Below are 13049 nucleotides of genomic sequence, written 5' to 3' on the forward strand. Positions count from 1 at the left end.
GAGAGAGAGAGAGAGAGAGAGTCCATGTTAAGTAAAGTCAGATGAACCCTGTCTGTGTTTGGAATGAGATACTGAATACTGCACTCTAGCGTGTACTCTATACTGCCTACTACTCTTATGAATAACACATGAAGAAACAACTAAATGTTGCTTTGGATTAAAGTGTCTGATAAATAAAACAAACAGTACAGCGCTTCAAACTTGTATGTTCAGTTTATCAATCGCCATTTCATGTTTGTTTTATTTTTCATTTAAGGTTGTGTAAAATCTTACTGTAGATTTAGTGACACTTTTAGTTCCATTTGTGAACATGCATTAGTTAACAGGAATTATCAATGAACCGCATTTGAAGAGTTTGGTTCCAAAATGAGATTTAAAAAAAAAAAAAAATTTTTTTATTGTGCATTCCAATGAATATCAATCAAACTGCAGCTGGTTTGTTTTGATCTAAGCCATAATAACTCAAAAATACAGCTAACTAACACAATAAAAACATGATAACATCATAAAAAACATGATTTTGGTTATCTCATTTTGGAACCAAACTCTTCATTTATTAATGTTTGTTCAAGTAAGTTTAAGATGTACTAGAACATATTTCAAATTAAATGTTGAATGTGTGAACATGGTTAATGTACAATGAATAATCTTTAATAATCGTGTTTAATAATCTTTTAAGGGAACCATTAGTGAAGTAAAAGCTCATAACTTATTTCACAGAAACGGAAAAATGAGCGTGTATTTTGCCAGATGTAGTGAGTTTTCTAAGGTATTCATGTATATGAATTCAAGTAGCGTGCCGTTGTCATGTATCATGAGATCTCTGCTATAGAAACAGCTGATGTGTTTGAACCTCACACAAGTTTGTACATGTATGTCACACTTTCTAAAAGGAGAATTGAAAGCAACATAACAAACACAGAAAGTGGCGCTCCGTGGCCGTTCCAGAGCCTTCAGTGATGTTTATAACCTCTGTTCCTCCAGCGGGACTCGGCTGTATTTAATCAACTGTAAGTCACTTTCAGTCTCCGTTTAATATTAGACTTTCACACACACACATTAGCCGGGTTTCCATCCGAACGTGATGCGAATCTTTTCAATGTTGGCAAACGACATTGGTGCGTTTCCATCAAGTTTCTGAAGCGGATCACGGTGGTTTTGGTAACCAGTAAATAAAAAGATCTGGAAACCTGAAAGACACAATCAACTGTAACAGCCGCTTCGTCTCGTGGCTTTAATGTTCACTACGTCAGGCAAATGTGTTTTCATCTTCCATTATTCGCATTAACATTAAAAAGCACCTCAAGCGAGCGTAAAAACCCTTTTCGCCAATTTTTATTTCAAAATGTGGCATTTCCAAATGAATAAAAGCAGGGTGATGTAAATCACTTGTGTTTTTGTTTAATACTGCTCATAGTAACCTCTCATCAGGATTGGGTTTGGATGCATGAGTTGAGAAACGGATGAATCAGGAGGATAGTAAGTGTTGTTGTTTTCTGAGAGCTGAAGTGTTCTTTCTGCACATTCTCTCGGTGCTTTTAGAGAGTGTTTTATTTGATCTTTCTCTTGTGACTTCAGTTGTTATTCTCTCTCTCGTGATCTGACCCGGGTTCAGTGTTGACGTGTGTGTGGCAGGTGTGAGGAAGTGTGATGGGATGAAATGATCAGATGAGATGAGATCAGATAGATGGAAGAGTTTATGAACAGATGAGTAATCAGAGGAACTCTATATTTGATTTCTGTCTGTCTCTGTGCTGGCTGTAAAATCATTTTTAGATGATACTGACCTCGCTGCCGGTTTGTGTCGGGCTCTGGTAGTGATGCGAGTGATCCTTTAAAAGACAAAAAGGTTGTGGGATTTGTGGCCTGGTGGTTCCATTGAGCTGATCCGGTTACATGTTCAGTGCTGTGTCTCTCTCAGGATGTCAAACACACCGCTCAATACTGTCCTTTTATTTTGGATTGATTGTTTACATGAATAATAAAGCCACTTGTAATATTTGATTCAGTGTTTACCTACTTGAGAAATACTGGAAGATTATGCCATTGTTTTGTCATTTCATTTTTTTTTGAGGGTTTCTTTAGGGTTGTGTTTAATATGTTTGTTTTTGCAGTAATGTTTTTCTGGGATGTGTAATGATCTCACTTTGGACAACCCATAAAACAATTTTAAAAACAGTGTTGTCCTGACACCAACAATTTAGAAAGTTTATATAAAAAATCAAATGATCTTTTTAAACACAAGAGTAAAAAATTCCGTAGTTTAAATCATATTTATAATGACTGTTTATATGAATATTTGACTTTTTACAATTAAAACAGTGCTTTTAAGTATTTTCTAATAAATTAAACATTGTAGAAATGAATTTAAATTATTAGTAAGAAATACGTCAAGAACAATAAATGGTTTTGTGTTCCTATTGTTAATGATTTTAATGTCCTGACTGTTCACTTGATCAAAGTAAGCATGTGTTCTGACCTTTCAGCTCTTTCGATGTGTGTTAAGGCTAATATAAGATCTACAGAACAGCTGTTTTCACTTCATTTCTTCTCCTCTCCATAAACTCGGCAAAAAGTTAACAATGACAAAGATTGTGTAATTCAGCTGTAATCCAGTGGGCTGGTCATGACTGTAGGTTGAAGGTTATGAGTTGAAGTGTCATTTTCTCTCACAGTTTGATGAAATTCATGTGATAAGCCGCTGTTTGAGCAAGAGCTCCCTGAGGACAGTCTCTTTCCCCGAGAGACGGACGGGCCGTGTCATTTCCGCTCCAGTTTCTTCTGATGCAAACCTTCACTCATTAACGCTCTCGTGTTTGAGAAGAAACAGATTTCATGTCATCCTGCGCTGTAGTCTTAACACCGCCCAGTGTGTCTCTTTGTGTGTTTGTGTGTGTCGCCGTCTTACCTCTGTGTGTTGTTGTTGGGGGCCATGAGTCATTGGATGCTAATCGTGTCCCACATGGGCAAAGTACACACACATGCACACAGACACACACACACACACACACACACACACGTCTGGTTTACTATCCCCGTGGGGACAGTCCATAGGCGTAATGTTTTTATACTGTACAAACTGTATATTCTATCCCCTATCCCTAACCCTATCCCTAAACCTAAAGATCATAGAACACTTTTTGCATTTTTAGATTTGTAAAAAATATTGTTCTGTACAATTTATTAGCTTTTGTGCCCATGAGGACCTCAATTTTAGTCCCCACAGTGACACGAGTCCCCATGTGTTGGTGTGTATTCAGGTTTAGGTCCCCACTAACATATAAGAACATGAACACACACACCAGACACACACACACACACACTCTCTCTCGCACACATGCACACAGAGACACCGTGTGTGTGTGTGTGTGTGTGTGCGTGCGCATGTGTGTGTGCGTGCGTGCATGTGTGTGTGTGGGAAGGGTAAACCCTACGGTATGGGGACAAAATGTCCCCACAAAGATGGCAATATCCAAAACCCTTGTCCTTGTGGGGACATGTTTTGGTCCCCATGAGGAAACAAGCTTATAAATCATACAGAATGAACTTTTGTGAAAATGTAAAAGAGCAGACAGTTGTGTGTGATTGTTAGGGTTAGGGGGAGGGAATATGAGATACAGTTTGTACAGTATAAAAACCATTGTGTCGATGGAATGTCCCCATAAAACATGGAAACCCAACATGTGCGTGTGCAGGATGAGGCGTGATTAGTCAGTGTTACACAGGGCTAGTTTTATTAAGAGAGTGTTTACAGTCTGACTTTTAGTTATTAGTCTCTGCTTGTAAACACTTCAGAATCTCATAAACAAACAAAGAATGATTGAACGGCGGCAAATTGCGTTAAAGCAGACATTCTTTTTAGAAAGCGTTTGGTAATGGTTCCCGGAGTATTTTTAGCTGGCGTTAAACAGATCAAGGCATGTTACAGTAATGCCGTCGCCTGCGGTTGATAAAGGCAGAGAGCAGGTGCGAGGGGGCCGAAGATCTCTCTCTCCTGCTCGACCCTCTGGGAGTTTCACACCGGAGAAGCTCCTGGTAATTAAAAGACAATTTTGTGAATTGATTAGATTATGCTAATCGGGGGAGATAATATCTGGAGGAGTGTGTGTGTGTGTGTGAGTGATTGTGAAGAGATGACGGCCCGGTCGCCATTTCAAACCCTTGAATCCAGCGTGCATGTGTGTGTCTGAAGATCTCGCTCACACCGCCATTTCACACAGCTCCGCTCGGCTGCCTCCGCCGATCCTGAAATGTCAGAACGATGTTCCCTGGACACGGCGTGAGGATACGACAGCTGGCTGCTCACCTGCTGCGTGTGTCTGCGCACGCCGGGATGCTTTTAACCGAGTCTGTGTCCAAAGCATTCCTCTGATTTCCTCTGTCTGAAATGAAACATCACCAGACTATCTATGAAGCGAATTTCGGGGCAGCAGGTCATCGTGGCGGGCCAACCAATCAGATGCGAAGACAGTGTTCCTGTCAGTGACCTTTGACCCATCAGATACAGAATAGATGTTTTGTCTTCATATAGGAGTACATGAATAAATAAACAAGCATTTGTCTCATTAGACGCATCGGGGTCTCTTCATAACCTCACACACATTATGACTCACGCGTGTTATCATCAGAGATGAGCGCTCTTGTCTATATTTGGCTCACAGTCACATAAACTTCACGTAATTGGCCGTGTGTTGGAAGGAACGAGGTGCTCGGAGAGAATACATAAAACTAAATGAGCACTATCTCTTTAAATGAACGGCTAATTATGCCATTACGTTAACTAAAGAAAGAAGCTCGGCTGGAAAAAGAAGGAGAGAAAAGAAAGACTGTGTAAGGGAGCGGTGCCTGCAGGCTTTATTTAGCTAGGACAACAGAACGTGAACTCATTAAACACAAATACACCGCCAGGCTTTTAGATGTTTCATATCAGCTGTGTCTCGACTCGTAGACTACACATCAGCATGTGTGTTGTGTCTGAACACAACGGCTCCGTGACAAAACCTGGTGAGCTCGGGATGTACACTCGTATCTCAAAACTGATGTCGTGTACTCGGTTTAGTACTGAAGCATGTAGCACAGATATATTGAGTCAAATAATTCATGTTTTACATTTTTACTGGCTTTACTCGTCTTGTGCATGAGAAATATAAGTGTGTTTAAGTTTATCTGTGAGTAATGTATTCTGGTATTGACTTCCCTGAAAAGAATATTTGGCGTTCCTTTAAGAAAATGATTAATGGTTTTATTATAGTAAAAGTGCAGTAACTACTTGACTACATGAGGTTACTGTAGAAACTATGTTTTCTTTTTGTCGTAAAACCATGTTGAATTTTAGCAAGGGTTGCCAGATTGTAAGGCAGAATGGCATCTATGCTTCTTTGTGAAGGCAAAGCAAAAATAGATTTCAGTTGTAAATATAGTTATAAAATTATTTATTTTATAAAACGTGTGTGTGTGTGTGTGTTACTTGTACTGAATGAATTTGAGAACACTACATGTGTGATTTCTCTTGTAGTCAGCTGTCTATGAAGGGAGGAGACAGTGAGAACACTCGCTAGGTTTTGATTCGCTAGGTTCCAAATCCTTTTGTCCGTTCTGGCCTCGCTTGATCCGTTTAATTTTTTTGGTTGTGCTGTCAGTTGTCTGTGTGTTTTGTGAGGGTGGGAGGCTGATGCAAACGGGTGGGCAGAGGTGTAATCCGGGGCCTGGGAAGGTCTTCAGACTCTCTGAGCGTTTCTCAGCCTTGAAGCCCCCCTCACGCTTGCCCACCCGTCTGTCCGCCTGCAGTCCTTGGCAATGTCATCATTCCCTCATAAATCCCACCCGCATCCGCCCTGACCCCGAGACTGACTCCTCCCACACACGAGTGATTGACAGCTCACAGCAGACCCACCGAATCCCCTCAGATCCGTCGCAGCATGTGTGTTGTGTTGGAATCCGTGCGGTTTCTGCGACTTAGTCCACCTTTGTCTTGAAGTGCGACGGTAACGGCGTAATCCTGCGGCTGTTTGTCGCCAGAGCGCCGGGTAATCATAATCGCCTTGAAATATTGTTGCGCTTGTCAGCATGTGTTGGTCCTGGCACTCGGAGAATTCTCTGGAAGGCTGCCGGTACAGCAGAAGAAGCTCGGCCTGTGAGATGCCGGCTGTTTTCAGACAGGTTTGTCTGAGGAGGTCATGGCTGAATAACACAATCATATGACGGGTGTGATGCACCAAAACTTCAGTCTGCGCTTTAAAACTATAATTAGGCAGACGGTTAGACGGGTCCGGATTAAGCCTGCAGGAGAGAGAGACGGCTGGGGTTTAAAAGAAAACAATGCTGAATCCAGCTCTTATCTTCTTCTCTTTTTCTCTTGTTTTTATTTTGAAATTTTTAGGCCAGCTTGAATTCACATGCAAACAGTTGCAGTGAAATATTCTGTGAAAAGTTAAAAGAAAGTTAAATTGATCTATTTTAAAAGACAGCAGATATAGACTCAGACGCCTCAGACGGTCATTGTGTCACATGTTTCACAGTTTTTTGTGTGTCCTGCTCTGTGTTTTTATGGTGATGTATCAACTTATGTTAATGTACACCTTAAGAGATCCAAAACCTGCCCAATTATAGATTAGTCAAGAATGAGTTTAGTTTTGTGCGTCTGTAAACAACACAAATGACTTGTGATATTTATTCATTATGTTATTCACACAATGTGTGCGTGTGTGTGTGTGCGCGTGTGTGTGTGCGCGTGTGCGCGTGTGTGTGCATGTGTGTGTGTGTGTAAAAGATACAAAGATACCAATTTTTTATTCCTGTTAAAATAGAAATATCGCAGTTCTGTCTAGTGTAAAAATATACCAGATTTACACACACACTGTAGTCTCTCTCTCTCTCTCTCTCTCTCTCATGCACACACACACAGTTTTTTTGAAACATCACGTCCATCATCACCCTCTCCATGTAGAAATATGATGACTTTCATGTTATTGCATTCACACACTGATTTGACTCTCTTTTAAATGTTTAAATCACACACAGTGACAGTGGTGCGGAAGCGTCTGTCTGTCTGTCTGTCTGTCTGTCTGGCCAATCAGAATTGTTTTCTCAGCTGATGGTTTTTCGCAGTGATCAATAGAAGGTATTTCTGCTGCGTCTCATCTGAAACAGGAGATGGATTTTCTCATCAGCTTTATGCTTTTGTCAATGTAAACACACATGTGCGCACACACACACGCGCACACCCGCTTGAGATGAGACGTGGGGAGGGCAGGATGTGTTGTGAAGCTGTAAATCATGTTTATGATGGTAATACTGCTATAGATCAGTGTGTTGATGGAGAGAAGAATCGAAGTGATGAAACTATGTGTTGTGTAATTATGTTTCTGTCGTGTGTATGAGTGTGAGTCAGTGCATATATGAATGCCATTTACATGTGTGTAAGTGTCTTCAGCCACGGTCAATATTATTTGTGTGAGAGAGAGAGAGGATGTATACTTTTGCTTGTGTGAAGTTGGCAGATTGTGTTTGTGTGGATTTAATGCAGATGACATTGTGCATATCACGCACACACACAGATCTCTTTAATGGACTGTCTACATATAGCTGTTCTTTGCTGGATCTGCTGCTTCCGGAGTGAATAAGCAATGGGCTTCAGTAAAGGATCTCTCTCTCTCTCCGTGTCTACACTGCAAGCAATGTGATGTGAGGGAACGAGATCAGTAGTTTTTACAGAAACTAGAGTGATGTGGTTGTGTCTATCACGTCACATTTCCTCCGAACACACCGAGAGAGAAACACACAGTGAGTGTGCTGTGGCAAGCCAAACATGTAATGATGCTCAGCGCTCCCGCTGGGATCTCCTGGAGGTCGGAGAACGGCAGTAGATCCAGAGGGAAACTTTACGCTTCCGAATGGACCAATCAGCTCACACGTGTCATTGAACAAAGTGGCGATTATCACAGTGTCGCACGCGTGTTTTATAACAGAGGTCATGAAGTAAACAGGACCACGGATGAAAAGATGAACACTTGTCTTTTGTCTTGGTGCAAGTCAGATATCATGAGTTTTTCCTGAACTGGGAGGTTTGTAATGTGTTGTGATACCTTTAGAGAAAGGTGTGTGTGTGTGTGATGGTGTCCACTCGACTTGAAGTGCAGATATCATGAGATAAAAACATGTCCATCCTCATTTCACAGCTGAAGACAGACAGAAGAGAGTTTGAAAATGAACACACACACAGATGTGAACAGGATGTGTTCTTGTGTTGTTTGTGTGACATTGTGCGGCCAGACGATCCTCTCGGTGGATCTGTGGATCTGTGTTGCTGTGGAAGCGGATCTGGTGACTCCTCACCGGAGCTCAATGACGACAGGCCGAAATATCCCAGCATGCATCTTCCACCATCTGTCACGGGCTCTTTGTTTGGGTGTGGGTTGAGCTGACGGTCTCTGGTTACTCACAACACACACACACACACACACACAGCTCTAAATCACGTTGCCATGCAGGTTTTCTCTGGATGTAGGCGTTCCGTGTGTTCCGTTTGTCATGGAGGAAAGGTGTATTGACATGATCAATGCTATCTGTCTGTTTGTGTTGGGATGAACCGGACGACTCGCCGCACGCAGAAAACTCGCAGCTTTTAGCTGACGGAAATCAATTTGATCAGCTTGACCCGTCCGGCCTGTTTTACTTCAAGAGCTGTGGATTATTCATTCCTGCGACACACACACACACACACACACACATGAAGACACACGTGTTAAATGTAAGAGCTTCTCACTCACAGCTCAAGAAAGAAAGGTGAACCCCACACCTCTTTGTAAAGGTCACCGCCCACATATCATTTCTCTTTACCGCTCGCCTGCCCGCCCGCCCTCCCCTCTCTGACTTAGACGCTGGTGTTTTTAACACGCTACTGCACATGCTCTCTCTCTCTCTCTCTCTCCCTCTGTGCATCCTGGGACGCTGATGATGGCGCGACTGCCAGTGTCACCAAGCAACCTTGTCTCACGACAGGCGACACCATCTCGTGCTTCAGGAAAACCTCTCCAGCCAATGACGTGGCAGCGCTGCAGCCGAGCCAATCAATGCCTGAGGTGCAGATGGATGTATGTGGACACTGCTTAAAGAGAATCACACACATTCTGCATCTGAACGCATGTGTCTCCGTGTGTTTACCTCACCGTTGCAGCAGGGAGCTGGCAGAGATATAAGGTCAAAGGTCGTCGCAGGGAAGGTTGCAGGCATGCGGGAGCGCGTCGGCGGTCGAAGGAAACGGAGTCTTTGTGTTACGTGTTTGCTGGCGCGCTCTGATTAGCACTGATCCATGCTGACGACTCTGTTGGCAGATTAGCCTGGCGAGCATTGGCCATCTGTTACCACGGGCCATAACAAGTGAGACGTGTGAGGACACACACACACACACACACACACGTGTTTGTTTTTCTATCACTACTTGTTATTATTGTTCTCACACCGAGCTAATGACACTTTTATTTCTAAATGTAACCATCACACTCTCTGGATATGTTTATTAGTTTATTTTTCTTATGGGGTTTGTCAGATGGTTTTACTGTGGATTTACTATAATGTTTTCTGACAGATTGAATATTATTTGTAGTACTATAGAAACTACGGTGACTATAGTAAAAACACGGTTAATTTGTGTTTATACTACAAATAATATAAAACATGGAAACGTATATAATAGCAGCTTGTCCACAGTCTAGGCAAAACTTACACTCACATGACTAATATACACCCACAGAATACTCTGTGCCCTCTCTTTCTATGAGCTCTACACACACTCACGCACACACGCACACACACGCACACACTGTGTGAAAGCCAGCAGCCTCAGCAGTATATTTCACTGCCTCAGGAGTGTGTGATTGATTTTCAGGTTAAATTAAATAACACACAGCTTTATGTACTGTCTCTCTCTGGTTGCACATTCACGGGAATGGAGTTCACATTTCTAACGGCCGACGGAAGATTCGTACATGAACACACAACTCGAAGCTGGCGGATCACAGTTAGCATATGACAGGCTGATTGGTGGGATCTGGGTCATGCTGTTTTTCCCTGGATCTCATTGGCCGTGTGCACAGAGTCAAAATGAATTAGAATGGTTTTATAGCTAATGAGCATCTTCCACTGAGTCACCGCATCATAATCTCCATGTGCCGTCTGAGTCATTCTGATGCTAAAGCTGCTTTCATTTCTGATAATGAAGTCAGGATTGGATCCTTAAATACCCAGACATAGCATTATTGTGCTAATCACGGCTGTTGTTAGGAATTATTTTGAGGCCTTCGCCTTTTACCACTGATGTTTAAGGTAATCACGCTAAGTGACTCGCTGGAAAGTGCTCTCACACACACACACACACACACACACACACACACACACACACACACACACACACACACACACACTAGATGGATTTGTGTTTGTGTGCTGGAGGCATTGTGCAGTGATTGCAGCTTTGAATAAAATATATTTGTTAACATTTTATAAAAATTACAATTCACATGATCTAATATCAATAGAAGGATGTTAAGTGTCTGTTTCTCCCTTTAGGTAAATGTAGCGTCAACACGCGCAATCTTAATGCTCTTTTGTGATTTGCTGATTAACGTCATGTGATCGTGCACCGTTCTTCCTTGAATCTTCATGTGTTTTGACTCGTTTTGTAAAGGAATGAGAATATATCATCCAGTCTGTTTTCTGAGAAGCAGCGTCGGAAAGGTTACTTGGGGAATTTATTTAGAAGAAACCTGTCATGAATTTGAGTTGGCAGGGTCATGACCTGGTGACCTTTGACCCTCAGGAGGCAGAGTACCATGATGGAGGGATGATCCAGAAGATGAGAGAAAGTGAAAGACAGGTGCTAAGAGCCGGACGGGTGAATTGTGGCCTGTGTCACTGTTTACGGCTGTATGCAGACACTTTCATTCTGTGTGTGTGTGTGCGTGTGTGTGTGTGTGTGTGTGTGTGTGCGTGTGCGTGTGTGTGTGCCTGTGTGTGTGTGCGTGTGTGTGTGCCTGTGTGTGTGTTTGTTTACCAGAATTGCTCATGGGTGAGAGCTGTTAGTTGATATTCTGTGGACGTTTCCATCTCTGAGATCTAATCGTTGTGTGTGTGCGCGCGTGTGTGTGCGTGTGTGTGTAGTGGTGAGAGAGCTCAAGAGACGAGCACTGGGTGTTTATATAATGACAGAATAGCAAAAGCTTGTGCGTTGTTCTCTAACAGTTCCTACAGTTGAATCTTGTCGTGAGATTAGTATCCGTGTGGAAGCCGAGCTCCAGATTTCCACACGTTAAATACTCCCTGCCAGACGTCTCCTGAAAATGGATTCTGTTGTCTGTTGTTGACCACGGAATGGGACCGGGTTGGACCTGCACGGTTTCGGCAGGTGGGGCTTCCTGTGTCGCGGCTCGTGGGCTCTCCCTGTTCTTCGTGGACGTTGCTCGGTGGCTTTGGTCGGGGTCACTGAGTGCAGCTATGACACGTCAGAGGAGATCTGGCCCTCCCGGCTGAGCCTGGTTTCTCTCCCAAGGTTTTTTTTTTCTCCATTATTCAGCATTGGAGTTTGGGTTCCTCGCCACAGCAGAGCAGTGCAGTGTTGGCTTGCTCACCGGGAGACTGCATTTATTTATTTATTTATTCATTTATTTATTAGATATTATTTATTATAATGATCTTGCTTGGTCTATAAACACCATGCACTGTGCTGTGTTTTACCTTTCTGTGTTTTTCTTATTTGCTCCTGTAAAGCTGCTTTGGAACAATGCACATTGTGAAAAGCGCTATATAAATAAAATTNGTGTGTGTGTAGTGGTGAGAGAGCTCAAGAGACGAGCACTGGGTGTTTATATAATGACAGAATAGCAAAAGCTTGTGCGTTGTTCTCTAACAGTTCCTACAGTTGAATCTTGTCGTGAGATTAGTATCCGTGTGGAAGCCGAGCTCCAGATTTCCACACGTTAAATACTCCCTGCCAGACGTCTCCTGAAAATGGATTCTTTCCGTGTAAAATCACACGCTAACAACGGTTAATGTTATTTTAATTGCATTATATTTGAGTGGATTTCTGTCTGTCTGTATAAACTGTGAAATCTCCACAGAAACAGTTAAAGGCATCATTTGCCAGTTAAGCACATCAAGTGTGAGACGTCTTGTTTTATGCCGTGTAAAATCATCTTGTGAGTGTGTGTGGGAGCATGCGTGTCAGTCTCTCTTCTGTCCTATTGAAGAAGGTCTCGTCTAAGAATGAATGCTTAACGTGACGTCTCCAACAATCCCTCTGCCCGAACGTGTGTGTGTGTGAAGACTGACTGGTGTTAAATAGAAATATTGTTCATGCCGAGTGAGATGTGAACGAAAGAGTGGCAGGCCGTGTGTGTGTGTGTGAGAGAGAGAGCTGGCTCTAATTATGGATTGAATTGTGGTTGACAGATATGGAGTCTGGAGAACGACTGGCCTCGCCTTCCTCCACCCCACTCTCTGTCCACGCCACCACCTCTGCGCCCTCATCTTCCTCCTCCTCTTCATCATCAGCAGCCTCCAATGCCAAGAGTAGCCTGAACCACGGAGCCACGGCCACGCTCGGCACATGCGGTAATGGCTCACACACACGCACACTCTTTCATGGCCTGACGCAAGGGTTGCTTATTGTTACAGTCTGAGAAGTGCTCAGTCAAAACTCACACGCACACACACACACACACACACGCACGCACGCACGCACGCACACACACACACACACACAGGGGACACTTTGAACACGTCTGCTGGTTTAGTCTGTGTGGTTGGTGGCAGACCGGAGACTGATGTCATCAGGGACATCTCTTTCTGTCTGATGAAGCATCGCTTCTTTTAGTCATCAAAACTACACAATTTCTTTTAAGAAACAGGTTCAGGAGGAGCCTGAGCATACTGCAGCTTTTTTATTTTTTATGTATGTATTTATATTAGGTGTTAGCTGTCAATAGATTAATTGATTGATTGCACCCTTTTCGTACGATTAACTGCGATTAATCGCACACGTATAGTGAAATTAA

At 42.8% G+C, this 13049-nt stretch overlaps 1 long non-coding RNA gene across 1 annotated transcript in view; it reads left to right on the forward strand.

Annotated features, from left to right (window-relative positions):
- LOC130556311 (uncharacterized) overlaps positions 1 to 12695 on the forward strand; it is a 36490-nt gene extending 23795 nt beyond the window's left edge. The window contains exon 3 of the long non-coding RNA XR_008963206.1: positions 12445 to 12695. This is a non-coding gene — a long non-coding RNA (uncharacterized LOC130556311). The remainder of the gene's footprint in view (positions 1 to 12444) is intronic.
- Positions 12696 to 13049: the final 354 nt, after the last annotated feature.

The sequence above is a fragment of the Triplophysa rosa genome, linkage group LG7 (genome assembly GCF_024868665.1).
Source record: "Triplophysa rosa linkage group LG7, Trosa_1v2, whole genome shotgun sequence".
NCBI classification, from domain to species: Eukaryota; Metazoa; Chordata; class Actinopteri; order Cypriniformes; family Nemacheilidae; genus Triplophysa; species Triplophysa rosa.